General features: G+C 41.0%; 1 non-coding gene across 1 annotated transcript; it reads right to left on the reverse strand.

Moving 5' to 3' along the window:
* Positions 1-326: 326 nt before the first annotated feature.
* Positions 327-433, reverse strand: LOC148548993 (small nucleolar RNA R71). The gene has a single exon (XR_015898902.1). It is a non-coding gene; the product is annotated as a small nucleolar RNA R71 (small nucleolar RNA).
* Positions 434-15,771: the final 15,338 nt, after the last annotated feature.

Consider the following 15,771-nt stretch of genomic DNA (forward strand, 5'->3'; position numbering starts at 1 on the left):
ATGGAAGTAGCATCCAAAGGCCAACCATACATGCCAACAACTTTGAACTAAAGTCACAGCTCATCACCCTTGTTCAGAACAATTGTTCATTCAGAGGAAGTGTCCAAGAAGACCCCAATTAACATCTAACCACCTTCCTGAGGATATGCGATACTGTGAAGTCTAATGGTGTTCACCCTGACACCTATAGACTACTTCTGTTTCCCTTCTCACTCAAGGACAAAGCATCTAAATGGCTGGAATCCTTTCCAAAAGAGAGTTTAGCAACCTGGGAAGACGTGGTGAACAAATTCTTGGCAAGATTCTATCCTCCTCAACGAATCAAAAGGTTGAGAGCTGAGGTATAAACCTTCAGGCAGCAAGATGGTGAGACTCTATATGAAGCATGGGAGAGGTTTAAGGACCTGACAAGAAGATGCCCGCCAGATATGTTCAATGAATGGGTGCAGTTGCACATTTTCTATGAAGGCCTTTCGTATGAATCAAAGAAGGCAGTAGACCACTCATCCGGGGGATCTCTGAACAAGAAGAAGACCATTGAAGAAGCCATAGATGTCATTGAGACTGTAGCAGAGAATGACTACTTCTATGCTTCTGAAAGAGGCAACACTAGAGAAGTGATGGAGCCGAACAATGTGGATGCACTGCTAGCTCAAAACAAGCTTATTACCAAGCAGTTGGCTGACCTTACCAAAAAGATGGAGAGGAATCAAGTGGCAGCAATCACCACCTCAGTAGCAGCTCAAGAAGGAGTGAATGAAGAAGCAGAGGGTGATCAGGAACAAGCTAACTACATTGGAAATTTACCTAGGCAGCACCACGACCCATACTCCAAAATATATAATCCCGGTTGGAGGAACCACCCAAACTTTGGGTGGGAAAACCAACAGGATCAAGGCCAAGATCAGAGACGCCACAACCCCAACAACAATGCAGCTCACCAACACTCCACACAGAAGTCATATCAACACCCACCTAACAACACCTCTCAACATCCATACTAAAGCCAAAATGCAGATTAACATACCCTTTGCTGAAGCAATAGAGCAAATGCCGCTCTATGCCAATTTCTTGAAGGAGTTGATGAACAAGAAGAGAAGCTGGAAGAACAATGATACTGTGATACTAACCGAGAAATGCAGTGCCATCATTCAGCATAAACTGCCCCAGAAATTGAAGGATCCTGGGAGCTTCCAGATTCCTTGTATTATAGGAGAAATAACAGTGGAAAAGGCTCTATGTGATTTAGGAGCCAGCATAAATTTGATGTCTGTAGCTATGATGAGAAAAATGAAGATTGAGGAGGCCAAACTAACAAAAATGGCCTTACAACTGGCAGACCGATCATTCAAGTTTCCTCACGGTATAGTGGAAGACTTGCTAGTGAAGGTAGGAGACTTTATCTTTCCAGCAGACTTTGTAGTGTTAGACATGAAGGAAGGAGCTAAGGCTTCTATCATCTTGGGTAGACCATTCTTAGCTACTGCCGGAGCTATCATCGATGTCCAAAAGGGCGAACTTACCCTTAGACTACACAATGAAACAATGATGATCAATGTGTTCAAGGCCATGAACTACCCACAGGAACCATTGGGAGAATGTATGAGGTTGGACTCACTGGAAGATGTAGTACAAGAGACTTTTGAAGAAGAAGAACTTGAGGGGTTAACAGAAGAGGAAGAATCAGCATCAAGCGAAGAAGCTGCAACAGCTAAGGTTCAAGCTCAGTGAACAATAGAGGAGAAGAATAGAAAGAAAGAAGCACCCAAACTTGAACTAAAGGCACTGCCACCCACTCTCAAGTATGCATATCTAGGAGAAAATGAAAGTTATCCAGTGATCATAAATTCATCCCTCAGCCAAGAATAAGAGGAAGAGCTACTCCAAGTATTTCAAAGGCAAAAAGATGCCATAGGATGGACCCTTGCTGACTTGAAGGGAATCAGTTCGGCCATATGTATGCATAAGATACTGTTGGAAGATGATGCCAAACCATCCATTCAACCCCAAAGGAGGCTGAACCCAGTCATGAAGGAAGTGGTACAGAAAGAAGTCATGAAATTGTGGCAAGGAGGAGTGATCTATCCGATCTCAGACAGCCCATGGGTCAACCTTGTACAAGTTGTTCCAAAAAAGGGAGGAATCACTGTAGTCCCCAATGAGAAGAACGAACTAATCCCTACAAGGACCGTCACAGGATGGCGGATGTGCATAGACTACAGAAAACTCAATGAAGCTACACGAAAAGATCATTTCTCCCTTCCTTTCATGGATCAGATGCTGGAAAGACTTGCAGGACATGCATATTACTGTTTTCTCGATGGTTATTCAGGATATAACCAAATAGTGGTTGATCTAAGAGACCAAGAGAAAACCTCCTTTACTTGCCCATATGGAGTGTTTGCCTACAAGCGCATGCCATTTGGGCTATGCAATGCACCTGCAACCTTCCAACGCTGCATGCTCTCCATTTTCTCAGATATGATAGAAAAATTCATCGAAGTCTTTATGGATGACTTCTCAGTATTCGGAGATTCCTTTCCTAATTGTCTAGATCACCTAGCCCTGGTGTTAAAGAGATGTCAAGAGACCAATCTAGTCTTGAACTGGGAGAAATGTCACTTCATGGTAACAGGAGGAATAGTCTTTGGCCATAAGGTGTCTAACCAGGGCATTGAGGTAGACAGAGCTAAGGTGGAACTCATTGAAAGATTACCTCCACCAAGTGATGTCAAGGCAATTAGGAGTTTTTTAGGGCATGCTGGCTTTTACAGACGGTTTATTAAAGATTTTTCAAAGATAGCCAAGCCCTTAAGCAATCTCCTTGTATCTGATACACCATTTGTCTTTGATGAAAAGTGCATGCTAGCTTTCGAAAACTTAAAAAAGAGGATGTCCTCTGCCCCTATCATTTCCCCACCTGATTGAAACTTACCATTTGAACTGATGTGCGATGCATCTGACTTCGCAGTTGGGGCAGTGTTAGGACAGAGGAAAGAGAACTTAGTCCATGTAATATACTATGCCAGCAAAGTCCTCAATGATACTCAAAAAAACTATACCACTACTGAAAAGGAGTTGCTGGCAATAGTTTTTGCATTTGACAAGTTTAGATCATACCTCATTGGTGCCAAAGTAATCGTTTTCACAGATCACACAGCACTTAAATATTTGTTTGCCAAGCAAGAATCAAAACCAAGACTAATAAGATGGATCTTGTTGTTGCAGGAATTCAACATTGAAATTAGAGACAAGAAGGGAGTGGAGAACAAGGTAGCGGATCACCTGTCCAGAATCCCTCATGATAAGGGTGGAACACATGGTACAAGTGTGAATGAATGCTTCCCAGATGAGCAGTTAATGACGGTTCACAAAGCACCTTGGTTTGCAAACATTGCCAATTTCAAGGCAACTGGGGCTTTACCTCCAGAGATCAACAAACATCAAAAGAGAAAGCTCATCAATGATGCTAAATATTTTGTCTGGGATGAGCCATATCTCTTCAAGAAGTGTCCAGATGGAATCCTGAGAAGATGTGTTTCGGAAGAAGAGGGACGAGAGGTCTTGTGGAACTGCCACGGCTCATGCTATGGAGGCCATTTTGGAGGGGACAGAACTGCAGCCAAGGTGTTACAAAGCGGATTCTTTTGGCCCACCCTTTTCAAGGATGCCAAAGAACTAGTAAAGAATTGCAATGAATGTCAAAGAGCTGGAAACTTACCCAAAAGAAATGAGATGCCACAAAATTTCATCTTAGAACTGGAACTGTTTGATGTGTGGGGAATCAATTTTATAGGACCATTCCCAACCTCATATTCAAACAAGTACATCTTGGTAGCAGTGGATTATATTTCCAAGTGGGTAGAGGCTATTGCAATCCCAACAAATGATAACAAGGTGGTCATGAACTTCCTCAGAAAGAATATCTTTAGCCAGTTTGGAGTCCCACAAGCACTCATCAGTGATGGAGGGAGCCATTTTTGTAACAGACCACTAGAAGCTCTCCTCCTATGATACAGGGTGAAACACAAGATTGCCACGCCTTACCACCCCCAAACAAGTGGGCAAACTGAGATATCTAATAGAGAGCTAAAAAAGATTATGAAAAAGACTGTGGGAGCATCAAGAAAGGATTGGTTGAAGAAGCTGGATGATGCTCTATGGGCATACAGAACGGCATTCAAAACACCAATCGGGATGTCCCCATACCAACTGGTGTATGGAAAGGCTTGTCATCTACCATTAGAACTGGAACATAAAGCCCTTTGGGCTCTCAAGCTGCTAAATTTTGATAGCATTGCTGCTGGTGAAAAGAGGGTCTTGCAGCTTCAAGAAATGGAGGAGTTCAGATCTTAAGCCTATGAAAATGCCAAGATTTATAAAGAAAAGGCAAAAGGAAGGCACGACCTCCATTTGACACCCAGGAGCTTCGAAGAAGGACAGCAAGTGCTCCTCTACAATTCCAAATTAAGATTTTTCCCTGGAAAACTCAAATCAAGGTGGTCAGGACCCTTTCTTGTCATAAAGGTCTCGCCGTATGGGCACATAGAAATCATGGAGGAAAGTTCAAAGAGGACGTTCACTGTGAACGGACAAAGGCTCAAACACTACATGGGCAACATGGGGGAAAACCCCAAAGTGAAGTATCACCTCAAATAATGGAGGAATTGTTGAGCTAGCGACGCTAAAAGAGCGCTTCGTTGGGAGGCAACCCAACCTAAGGTAGTGTTCTTTTCATTTGCATTTCAATAAAAATCACAAGTAGTTTTCCCCGTATTGTGAGGAGCTAAGTTTGGTGTTACACACCAAAGCAATACAAGAGTGAGTGTGTAATTCTAAGTTTGGTATTCCACCAAAAATTTCAGTTAGAATCACACTACACTCCTTCAAGGGCAAATTGCTAGATCCAACCAATCAGGGGAACCACTTAACAGTAGTTAGTTTCTAGTTCATAGTTGTTTTGTTGATAACAATACATGAGCTTTTCTACATGTATTCAACCTACTGTATTAGGCAAGGAACTAAGTTTGGTGTTCACACACCAAGTTAAGTTCAGAAATTCACAAGCATACATGCATACTAACTATTTCTCAAGTGCTTTGGGAACAAGCAACTTCCAACGACTTTGCAGGAATCTCCTGGAGAATTGGTGCACCATCATCCAAGAAGGCGAAGAAAAATGCAAAAAATTATGGATGATGACAAACAAGAAGGAGAGCGCGAACAACCTCATAAGTAAAAGGTGGTGGAGTTCCCTCATTATCCCATCTTTTTCAAGTTTTAAATAAGGAAAATCATGTATGAGATAGAACATGCTTCCATGGTAGTTTAGGTTTTTCAATGCTGTCTTTAGTATTTTTCTTGCCTTTTTCATATGTGTGCTGGTTCAAGTTACCTATCTTCATCTGCATCTTGCTTATTGTATGTTTGTCCTTTTAAGCTAAATAAAAAGAGATGTTATGAAAGACCAGAGTGGAGTTCAATTTGTGGAGTAAGTCCTTAAATTTGTGGTGTAGTAATCACTTAGCTAAGTTGGTTCACCAACAAGGTGGGAAGGCAACTATCTATCCTAAATCATATGCTTGAAACACACCCCATGATACTAGCTAAATAATAAGATCCCAGTAAGAAAAAGGAAAAGAACACTAAGAGTTGAAAAAGAAAGAAAGGTAATAAAGAATAAGGCTAGGCACCAAGGGCTTGAACCTTGAGGGATGTGTCTGTGGTGCTCTTGTACCAAGGATCTGCTTGGATGAATAAGTTCTTAGGAGTGCTTCATCACTTGGTAACTTGGGTTAACTAACCCGGGATTATCAACTGAAAATCCACTATCAAGAGCAACCTTGCTACAGAACATTTAGTAACCCAAAGAGGTGCTGGACACCAAGACCTCAAGGAAAGAAAATAACAAACCATGTGCCTGTGGTGTGCATGTATGGGGGAGAGAGACTTGAGGGAGTAAGTCCTTAGGGGTGTTTCAACACCTAGCACCTTGAACCAACTGGTTCGGGAGTGTTGGCTGAAAACTTATCTTAAAGAGTCGCCCTCTCACAGAACACTTAGCCTAAGGATGCAATAAACCTTGGAAAGACAAAGGGATCAATAAATAACAGTCTCAAAGGGTGCCATCAAGTGAGTATTCCAAGGTATGATAAAGGTCTGAAAGCCAGTAAACGAATGAACCTAAGTTGCTATGCATGAAACCCCATAAAACCAAGGACATGACTTCCACAAGAATGATTCATTCATCTTGTCATTTCATTCATCATTCTCTTGTTCCAGTATTTGCTTAGGGACAAGCAAGCTTTAAGTTTGGTGTTGTGATGCCAGGGCATTTTGGCCAGTTTCACTGACCTTTTCTTTATGGTTTTAGGGTAGTTTCATGCACTTTCTTAGGAAATAAGCAAATTTTGGGTAAATAATCACTTACATCTTGATTCAAGCAAACATTGTGAATTTTACATGATTTCATGAGAATTATGCATGAATTAAATGACAAAATTGAATGATGCATGTCTCATAACTTGGATTAGAGCTTTGATGCACTTTATTGCTTGATTTTAGGACAAAGGAAGCAAGGAAGAACCACGTTAGTAGCCACGTTAGTCTAGCTAACGTGACCACTAACGTGGAATGGAGGCTAGCTTGCAACGTTAATGAAAAAAGTGATCTCCATTAACGCCTTCGTGAGCCATCATATCCCATGTTAGTTGCCACGTTAACTATGTTAACGTGGAAGCTAACGTGGAAGAGAAGTAGAACTCCAACGTTAGTGGTAAAAGTAAGTGCCACTAACGTTCCAAAGTGGCAGCTGGCCACGTTAAGAGTCACGTTAACTCAGTTAACGTGAACTCTAACGTGGATGAGGAAGATAATGCCAACGTTAGTGACACTCACCCTTGTCACTAACGTTGGACTAAGCTCATATTTGCCACGTTAAGAGTCACGTTAACCTAGTTAACGTGGACTCTAACGTGGAGGGAGCAAGGAATCACCAACGTTAGTGACACTCACCTTTGTCACTAACGTTGGATTAAGCCACTATGAGCCACGTTAGTTGCCACGTTAATTACATTAACATGGAAGCTAACGTGGAGAAGAGGGATGATGAGCCAACGTTAGTGACACTCACCTTTGTCACTAACGTTGGAGATGGCTATCAATACCACGTTAGAAGTCACGTTAACCTAGTTAACGTGAACTCTAACGTGGGAAGTAGGGGCGTTTTGAAGCGTTAGTGACAAAGGTAAGTGTCACTAACACTCTCGAAGATTTGGCAAGCCTACGTTAAAGGCCACGTTAACTATACTAACGTGAACTCTAACGTAGGGAGAAAGGGGTACTCTCAACGTTATTGGAAAAGGTAAACCCCAGTAACGTTTGCGAAGGGCCAAGAAGCAACATTAGTAGTCACGTTAGTGCCACTAACGTTGAAGTTAACGTGGACCATTTTTGGGTTAGGAACATTAGTGAAAAAGGTGATTGTCACTAAAGTCCTCGACCCCACAGTTTCACTTAACGTTAACACCACTAACGCCCCAAGCTAAAGTCCATACCTACTGCACACTTTTTCTACAAGTAAAGCTGAGCCGACTGAAGAAGATAACTGCTTCAACTCAAGATCCAAAGGCCTATATCCAAGACTTGAAGAAGCAACTAGAAGATCAGAAGAATAGTATAAATAGGGAGAACTTTGAACTAGAAATGAGCTTTTGGCATTATTAGAATTACTCTCTGTATTTTTTACTTTCTTTGCAACTTCTAGTTTAACTTTTCAGAATGCATTCTCCATCTTTATTTTCCATTCCCAGAGCTATGAACAACTAAACCTCTTTCATTGGGTTAGGGAGCTCTGTTGTAATTTGATGGATCAATAATAGTTTTCATTATTCTTCTTCTTTCTTTTCTCTTGATTTTACTAAAAAGCTTTCAATCTTCATCCAATTGAGTAGTTATCTTGGAAAAGAAGCTATTCATACTTGGATCTCTTCGGAACCTTGGAAGAGGAATGAAGAGATCATGCTAGAAATGCTTTCTCATGTTGGACCAAATTGTGGTTTGGATGGATATAGTGACATATAATCCTACCAACACTTTGATTTGGAAATACATGTGGTATAATCAGTGACCATACCTCATCTCTTCTCATGAGCAATTGGACCAAGGAATTGGCTATTGATCAAGATTTGAGAGATTGAATTACCAAGGAATTGGAATTCAATCACTTAAGATTTCCAAGGAGATCAATGAATGCATTGATTGAGGAAGAGATGAAAATGAACTTGATCCGGAGGATGCAACATCTCCTAAGCCCAATGAAGTCCCCATTTCTGATCTTACCCATTCTCTTTAATTTCTGCCAATTACTTTTATGATCATCTTCCCCATTCCCATTTAAGATTCTGCAATTTATTTTCCGTCATTTACATTCCGCCATTTACTTCCAGCATTTACATTTTCTGCTATTTACTTTCCCGCCATTTAATTTCCTGCAACTCTCAAACCAAATTCTGCTTAGCTCAACTAGAACATTCCTCCAATTAAAGTTGCTTGACCAATCAATCCCTGTGGGATTCGACCTCACTCTATTGTGAGTTTTTACTTGACAACAATTTGGTATACTTGCCGAGGGAGATTTGTTAAGAGACAAGTTTTCGTGCATCAGTAGCTCCTTAAGGTATGTGAATCGGCGCTGGTTACGGTGCTCTCTTAGCTTTGCTTTGTGTTCCTGCCGATCCAACCTTTCAAGTATTTGGTGGAGCAGTTGGTTTGTTGTAGGTGCTTGTGGTGTGGAAGAAGAGGGAATATCTTCTGCTGGTTCTGTGCTCCGGTTGATAGTTACTGCTGGAGGTCTGATATACTTCCCGTTAGGGATGTACTGATCATCCCGTGGAAGCATGGCTTTGGTGTCCCCAGCCCTGTAGGAGACTCCGGCTACTGAGACGAGATCTAAAACAAATGCGGAAAAAGGTAAGTTACCCGCAATTTGTACGTGTCCTATAGTATCCTGAATGTGTCTTGGTAAGTTTAGAGGCTGGTCTGTAAGAATACACCAGAGTAAAACAGCCATGTCTGCAGTGAAGGAGGACTCGTGAGTGCTCGGAAATACATAGTGTGATATAATCTGTGCCCATACTCGAGCCTCCAAGGTAAGTGCTGAAGCCGATATGCCCTTAGGACGAGAACGATGGTATCCATGGATCCATCTGCTACCAGGTTGTGCTATGACTCTGAGAACGGCGTCCCAGTCAAATTGGTATGTCTGGCGCTTGAGTGAGGCTTCTTGGAATGCGTCCAATCCTTCTGGAGCAGGGGGAAGATCTAAAGTGATAATCAATGCACAGTAAAGAGGGATGTCGTTAACACATGGTCTAGACTACATGTGAAAAGTTCATCAAGGGTAATATAGCAAGTGCATGTGATGGCAATTGAATGCGAGATGTTTATTGGCATGCCGGCAAAGGCATGAGTAGCATAGATCAAGTATTCAATATCTAAGTTAGATTACCAAGTCTCTCAAACTGGCAATCTGTTTGTATTGACAATTATATTTAATCAATAAAATATAAAAGGAGTTTTGTGAAAAAAAAATAGGCATTAAGGTAGTAGAGTAGAATAATTAAAAATAACGTGTAATGCCATACGGACGTTTTTACAAACACTTAGCATGCATGGTAAATATGATGTTGAAAGTATGAACTTGAACATGCAAGCAACCCTATGAAAAAGTAATATATAATTGTCAAACAATTCCACAATATCTCACAAGCAAAATATAAAAGAGAATAATCACCCAATTAAGTATCCAACACCAATTAAAAGGGTTTAAAAGAAAAAGAGAGAAAAGAAATTGTAGATAATGAAAGAAAAAAAAGGAAAAGAAAAAGAAAACATAAACATAAATAAAAAGTAGAGAAAGAAAGAAAAGAACCTTGATAATGGATGTGAAATTTAAGGAAGGAGAAAGTAAGAAGTGAGAAAGAATAAAGAGGGAAGAAGGGGGAAAGAAAGAAATAAGGAGGGAAAAGAAAAATTAGGAATTGGGGAAGAAAATATAAGATATTTTGGCTGATTCGGATAAGATGTGCGCCGCATGTGATGCGGACTCGTGGGTCACGCGGTCGCGTGACTTGGTTTGTGCGAGTGGCACGAGATCAGCCTCGCGTTCGCGCGACTCTCTTTTTCAAACTCATTTTGCCAAAATTTAGGGTGACGTGTTTGCGTGGGTGACGCGATCGCGTGAATGGCCATATGTTGAAAACGACACGGCCGCGTGGGGGCACGTGGTCGCGTGGTAGGGCCTGTGCTTTCAGCATCATTCCAGCCCCACTCCATCATAACTTGCTGCCATACACCTCTTTTACGTCAAATTGTTGGGGCACGCGTTCGCGTGGGTGACGCGGACGCGTGGGAGGATCTTTTGAAGAATGACGCGGACGCGTCATTGACGCGGTCGCGTGGGCATGGTTATGCCTAAGGCGCGCCTCCAGCCACGCTCTCGCGTGACTCTCTGTTCACTTTTCTTTTCTTCCTAATGCACTTGTGACGCGGACGCGTCAGCGACACTGCCGCGTCGCGTGCGTGTGTTTTTTTTTAAATGCAGAATGCTAATGCAAACTATATGCAGCTATATGCAGAGGTGATGAGAAGAGTCATTAACATCATAAAAATAAAATAAAGCTAAAGCTGAAACAGAACGATCATACCATGGTGGGTTGTCTCCCACCTAGCACTTTGCTTTTACGTCCTTAAGTTGGACGCTCTTTAGGCTCATTCTGCTTCTATCAGTGGGTCTTCCAAGAGGAAAACCTCTAGTTCTTTATTATCCTTCATCTTTTCTCCATGGTAAAGCTTCAGACGATGTCCATTGACCTTCAGAAATTTGGAGCTAGTAGGATGACGCAGGTGGAAAACTCCGTATGGCTCTGCCTTTTCTACTCTGTAGGGGCCTTCCCATCTTGATCTCAGTTTACCTGGCATAAGCCTTAGTCTGGAGTTATATAGAAGAACTAACTCCCCTGGTCTGAATTCTCTCCTTTTTATATGCTTGTCATGGACAGCCTTCATCTTTTCTTTGTATATTCTAGAGTTGTCATATGCTTCTAGGCGAAGATTTTCCAGTTCTGCTAGTTGCAGCTTTCTTTCAGTATCAGCTTTCTCAAGATTCATGTTGCACTCCCTCACAGCCCAGAAAACCTTGTGTTCCACCTCTACTGGAAGGTGGCAAGCCTTTCAGTATACTAAGCAGAAGGGGCTCATCCCAATGGGTGTTTTGTACGCTGTTCTATATGCCTAGAGTACATCTTGTAGCCTGGCACTCCAGTCCTTCCTATGAGGTTTTACTATCTTCTCCAGAATACGTTTAATCTCTCTGTTTGAGACTTCTGCTTACCCATTTCTCTGGGGATGGTAAATTATTGCTACTTTATGAACTATCCCATGCTTCTTCAATAATCCTGTTAGTCTCCTGTTACAAAAGTGGGTTCCTTGATCGCTCACGATTGCTCGTGGTGATCCAAAATGGCAAATAATATGGTTTTTAACAAAGGAAACAACAGTGTTAGCATCATCATTGCGGGTAGGAATTACTTTCACCCATTTAGAAACATAATCTACAGCTAACAGTATATAAAGGTAACCATTAGAATTTGGAAATGGACCCATAAAGTCAATGCCCCAAACATAAAAAATTTCACAAAAAAGCATAATCTGTTGAGGCATTTCATCCCTCTTGGATATATTACCGAATCTTTGGCACGGGGAACAAGATTTACAAAATTCAGCAGCGTCTTTAAAAAGAGTAGGCCACCAGAATCCGCAATCTAGAATTTTTCTAGCTGTTCTTTGAGGGCCAAAATGTCCTCCACTCTCAGATGAGTGGCAAGCCTCTAAAATGGACAGGAATTCTGATTGAGGCATACACCGTCTAATTACCTAGTTAGCACCACACCTCCATAGATATGGATCATCCCATATATAATATTTGGACTCGCTTTTCAGCTTGGCTCTTTGATGCTTGGTAAAATTTGGAGGAAAGGTGTGGCTAACCAGATAATTAGCTACAGGTGCATACCAAGGAACTACTTCAGATACTGCTTGTAAGCTATCAAATGGGAAATTATCATTTATAGGTGTGGAATCATCCTTAATGTGCTCAAGGCGACTCAGGTGGTCTGCCACTAAATTCTGGTTACCACTCCTATCTTTAATTTCTAAATCAAATTCTTGCAGTAGCAGTATCCAACATATTAGCCTTGGTTTGGACTCCTTTTTAGCTAATAAATATTTTAGAGCTGCATGGTCTGAGTACACTACTACCTTAGTACCAAGTAAATAGGCTCGGAATTTGTCCAGAGCAAAAACAATAGCTAGAAGCTCTTTTTCAGTAGTAGTATAATTAGATTGAGCAGCGTCTAAAGTCTTAGATGCATAAGCGATTACAAAAGGATCCTTACCTTCGTAGTGATCCAGCGTCGCTCCTACTGCATGGTTGGAAGCATCACATATAATTTCAAATGGCTGGCTCCAGTCTGGTCCTCTTACAATCGGAGCTTGTGTCAGAGCAATCTTCAGCTTATCAAATGCCTGCATACAATCCTCACTGAACTCAAACTCAATATCTTTCTGCAGCAATCTGGATAAAGGCAGTGCTACCTTACTGAAGTCCTTAATGAATCTCCTGTAAAAACCTACGTGGCCAAGGAACGAATGGACTTCCCTCACGGAAGAGGGGTAAGGTAAACTAGAAATAACATCCACCTTTTCTGGATCTACAGAAATGCCAGTATTAGACACAACATGTCCTAGTACAATTCCTTGTTTTACCATAAAGTGACATTTTTCAAAGTTTAATACAAGGTTTGTACTGACACATATATCTAACACTCTAGATAAACTATCCAAGCAAAGGCTAAATGAATCACCATATATGCTAAAATCATCCATAAAAACCTCCATACAGTTCTCAATGAGGTCAGAGAAAAGACACATCATGCATCTTTGGAAGGTAGCTGGTTCATTGCATAAGCCAAAGGGCATTTCTTATAAGCATAAGTTCCAAAAAGACATGTAAAAGTAGTCTTTTCCTGATCTTCAGGAGCTATATGAATTTGAAAGTATCCTGTATAACCATCTAAAAAGCAATAATGGGATTTACTTGACAGGCGATCAAGCATTGGATCAATGAATGGCAAGGGGTAATGATCCTTGCGAGTAGCTTGGTTGAGACGCCTATAGTCAATGCAAACTCTCCATGAATTCTGCACTCTAGTTGTCAGGAGCTCTCCATGCTCATTTCTTACTGTTGTGACTCCAGACTTCTTGGGCACCACTTGTACTGGACTGACCCATTCACTATCTGAGATGGGGTAAATGATATCTGCTTCAAGTAGCTTTGTCACTTCTTTCTTGACAACTTCTAAGATGGTGGGATTCAATCTTCTTTGAGGTTGACGGATAGGCTTTGCTCCTTCTTCTAAGAATATTTTGTGTTCACAAACTTGAGGACTAATGCCTACTATATCCGCCAAGCTCCATCCAATTGCTTTCTTATGTTTTTTCAGCACACTGAGTAGCTGTTCTTCTTGTTAAGAAGTGAGTTCCTTCGCAATGATAACTGGGAACTTCTGCTTGTCCTCAAGGTAAGTGTACTTGAGGTGTGGAGGAAGGGGCTTTAATTCTAATTTCTGCTCATAGCTAGGCTCTGGATCATCCGGGGCTGGTGATAATGGTAAAGTGTTCTCATTGTTTTCAGAAACTGTCCCCACACTTGGACCTTGCTCCATGTACTTCTCTTCTAATTCCTCCTGGTGAACTTTAGCTACAGTTTCATCAATAATGTCACACTGGAAGATAGAATGTTCTTCCGGAGGATGCTTCATAGCTTCATCTAAATTGAAACTCACTGTTCTGCCATCTATCTCAAAGGAGTAAGTTCCTGAGGATGCATCCAGCTTGAACTTTGAAGTCTTCAGGAATGGTCTTCCAAGCAGGATTGAGGATGGTCTTCCTGAGTCATTAGGGGGCATTTCCAGGATATAGAAATCAATGAAAAATGTGAACCCCTTAATGCTCACTAGTACATCTTCAGCAATTCCAACTACTGTAATAATGCTTTTATCTGCTAACACAAAACGAGCTGCCGACCTTTTTAAGGGAGGGAGCCTCAAAGTATCATATATAGACAAAGGCATTATACTAACACACGCTCCTAAATCACATATACAGTTAGAAAATATCACACCTCCAATGGTACAGTTAACCATACATGGACTTGGATCACTACATTTTTCAGGTATACCTCCCATTAAAGCAGATATAGAACTACCTAAAGGAATAGTTTCTAATTCATTAATCTTATTTTTATGTATGCACAAATCTTTTAGAAACTTTGCATATTTAGGTACCTGTTGAATAACATCAATAAGGGGAATAGTTACCTCGACCTTTTTGAATATTTCTACCATTTTGGGATCAAGTTCCATCTGCTTTCTGGGCTTCCTTGTAAGTTGTGAAAATGGGACAGGGAGGGTGCTATTTGAAGCTTCTGCATCCCTTGGTGCTTCATTCTGTAGTTGAACTTCTTCTTCTTCAACTATGTCTTGTACGTCCTCTAACTCTTCGGCATCTTCCACTTCCACCACACACTCTGTTGGCACGTGTTCTGGTGGGCTTGGCTCCTCATGGTTCCTCTCCTGTAATGTAGTTCCAGACCTCAAAGTGATGGCGTTGATGCCACCCTTGGGATTAGGCAATGATTGAGAAGGAATTCCACTGGAGCTTAAAGGTTGATGTGCGAAATTAAGTGAGGAATCCATCCGGAAGACGAGAGCTTGTAAAGTGGCAGTCAAGCCATTCAGACTAGAGTTCAGCTGCGCCTGCATGTCTTGTTGTCCTTGCACAAGAGAGTGGAGCATCTCGTCATTTGATGAGGAATTAGAATAAGTGATCTGAGGAACTTGTTGTTGGTTGTGCTGGGTTCCTTGTGATTGTCTTAGGTGAGGTGCCCTGTAAGGTTGGTTCTGATTCTGCTGTCTGTTGTTATTGTTATTCCACCTCTGATTTCCATTATTGTCTCTGCCTCCTCTGTTATAGTTGTCTGAAGAGAGGAACTTTTGAGTGGTCTAGAATTCAGAATAAATTCCCGTTGCAAGTATAGCTTCTAAACCAACAAAAGTCCTTTCTTACAAACGTTTTAGTTGTCACAAGTAACAAACCCCTAAATAAATTGATAACCGAAGTATTTAAACCTCGGGTCGTCTTCTCAAGGAACTGCAGGGAGGTATGTTCTTATTATTGGTTATGAGTTTTGTAAATTGGGGTTTTGAAGGTGAGAAACAAGTAATTTAAATGACAAATGAAATAAATAAATAACTGTAAAATAAACTCTTGGTAGGGTATGAGAAATTGGAAGTCCTATCCTAGTTATCCTTATCAATGGTGATGAGAATTGAATTTTAATCCCACTTAGTTAGCCTTTACTGAAGCAAAGAAAGGTCAAGTGGACCAATTAGTTTGATCCTCAGGTCCTAGTCAATTCCTAAGAAAGAACTAGAGTTATTGGAGTTTAATTCAATTAGCAAAAACAACAATTATCAATCACGTTGAGTTTGACAACTCATGAGTTACCAATTACTTAACCAAAGCCAAAAGGGGAAAAGTAAACTTACTCGAATAAAGATGTCTTCAGATTGGAAGCAACAGTAACATAAATAAAAGAAAGCAATCATAAACTGAAATACCTCAAATAACATTAATTAAGAGAATCATATG

This window comes from Arachis ipaensis, chromosome B8 (assembly GCF_059453495.1).
Source record: "Arachis ipaensis isolate K30076 ecotype BB chromosome B8, ASM5945349v1, whole genome shotgun sequence".
Lineage (NCBI taxonomy): Eukaryota > Viridiplantae > Streptophyta > Magnoliopsida > Fabales > Fabaceae > Arachis > Arachis ipaensis.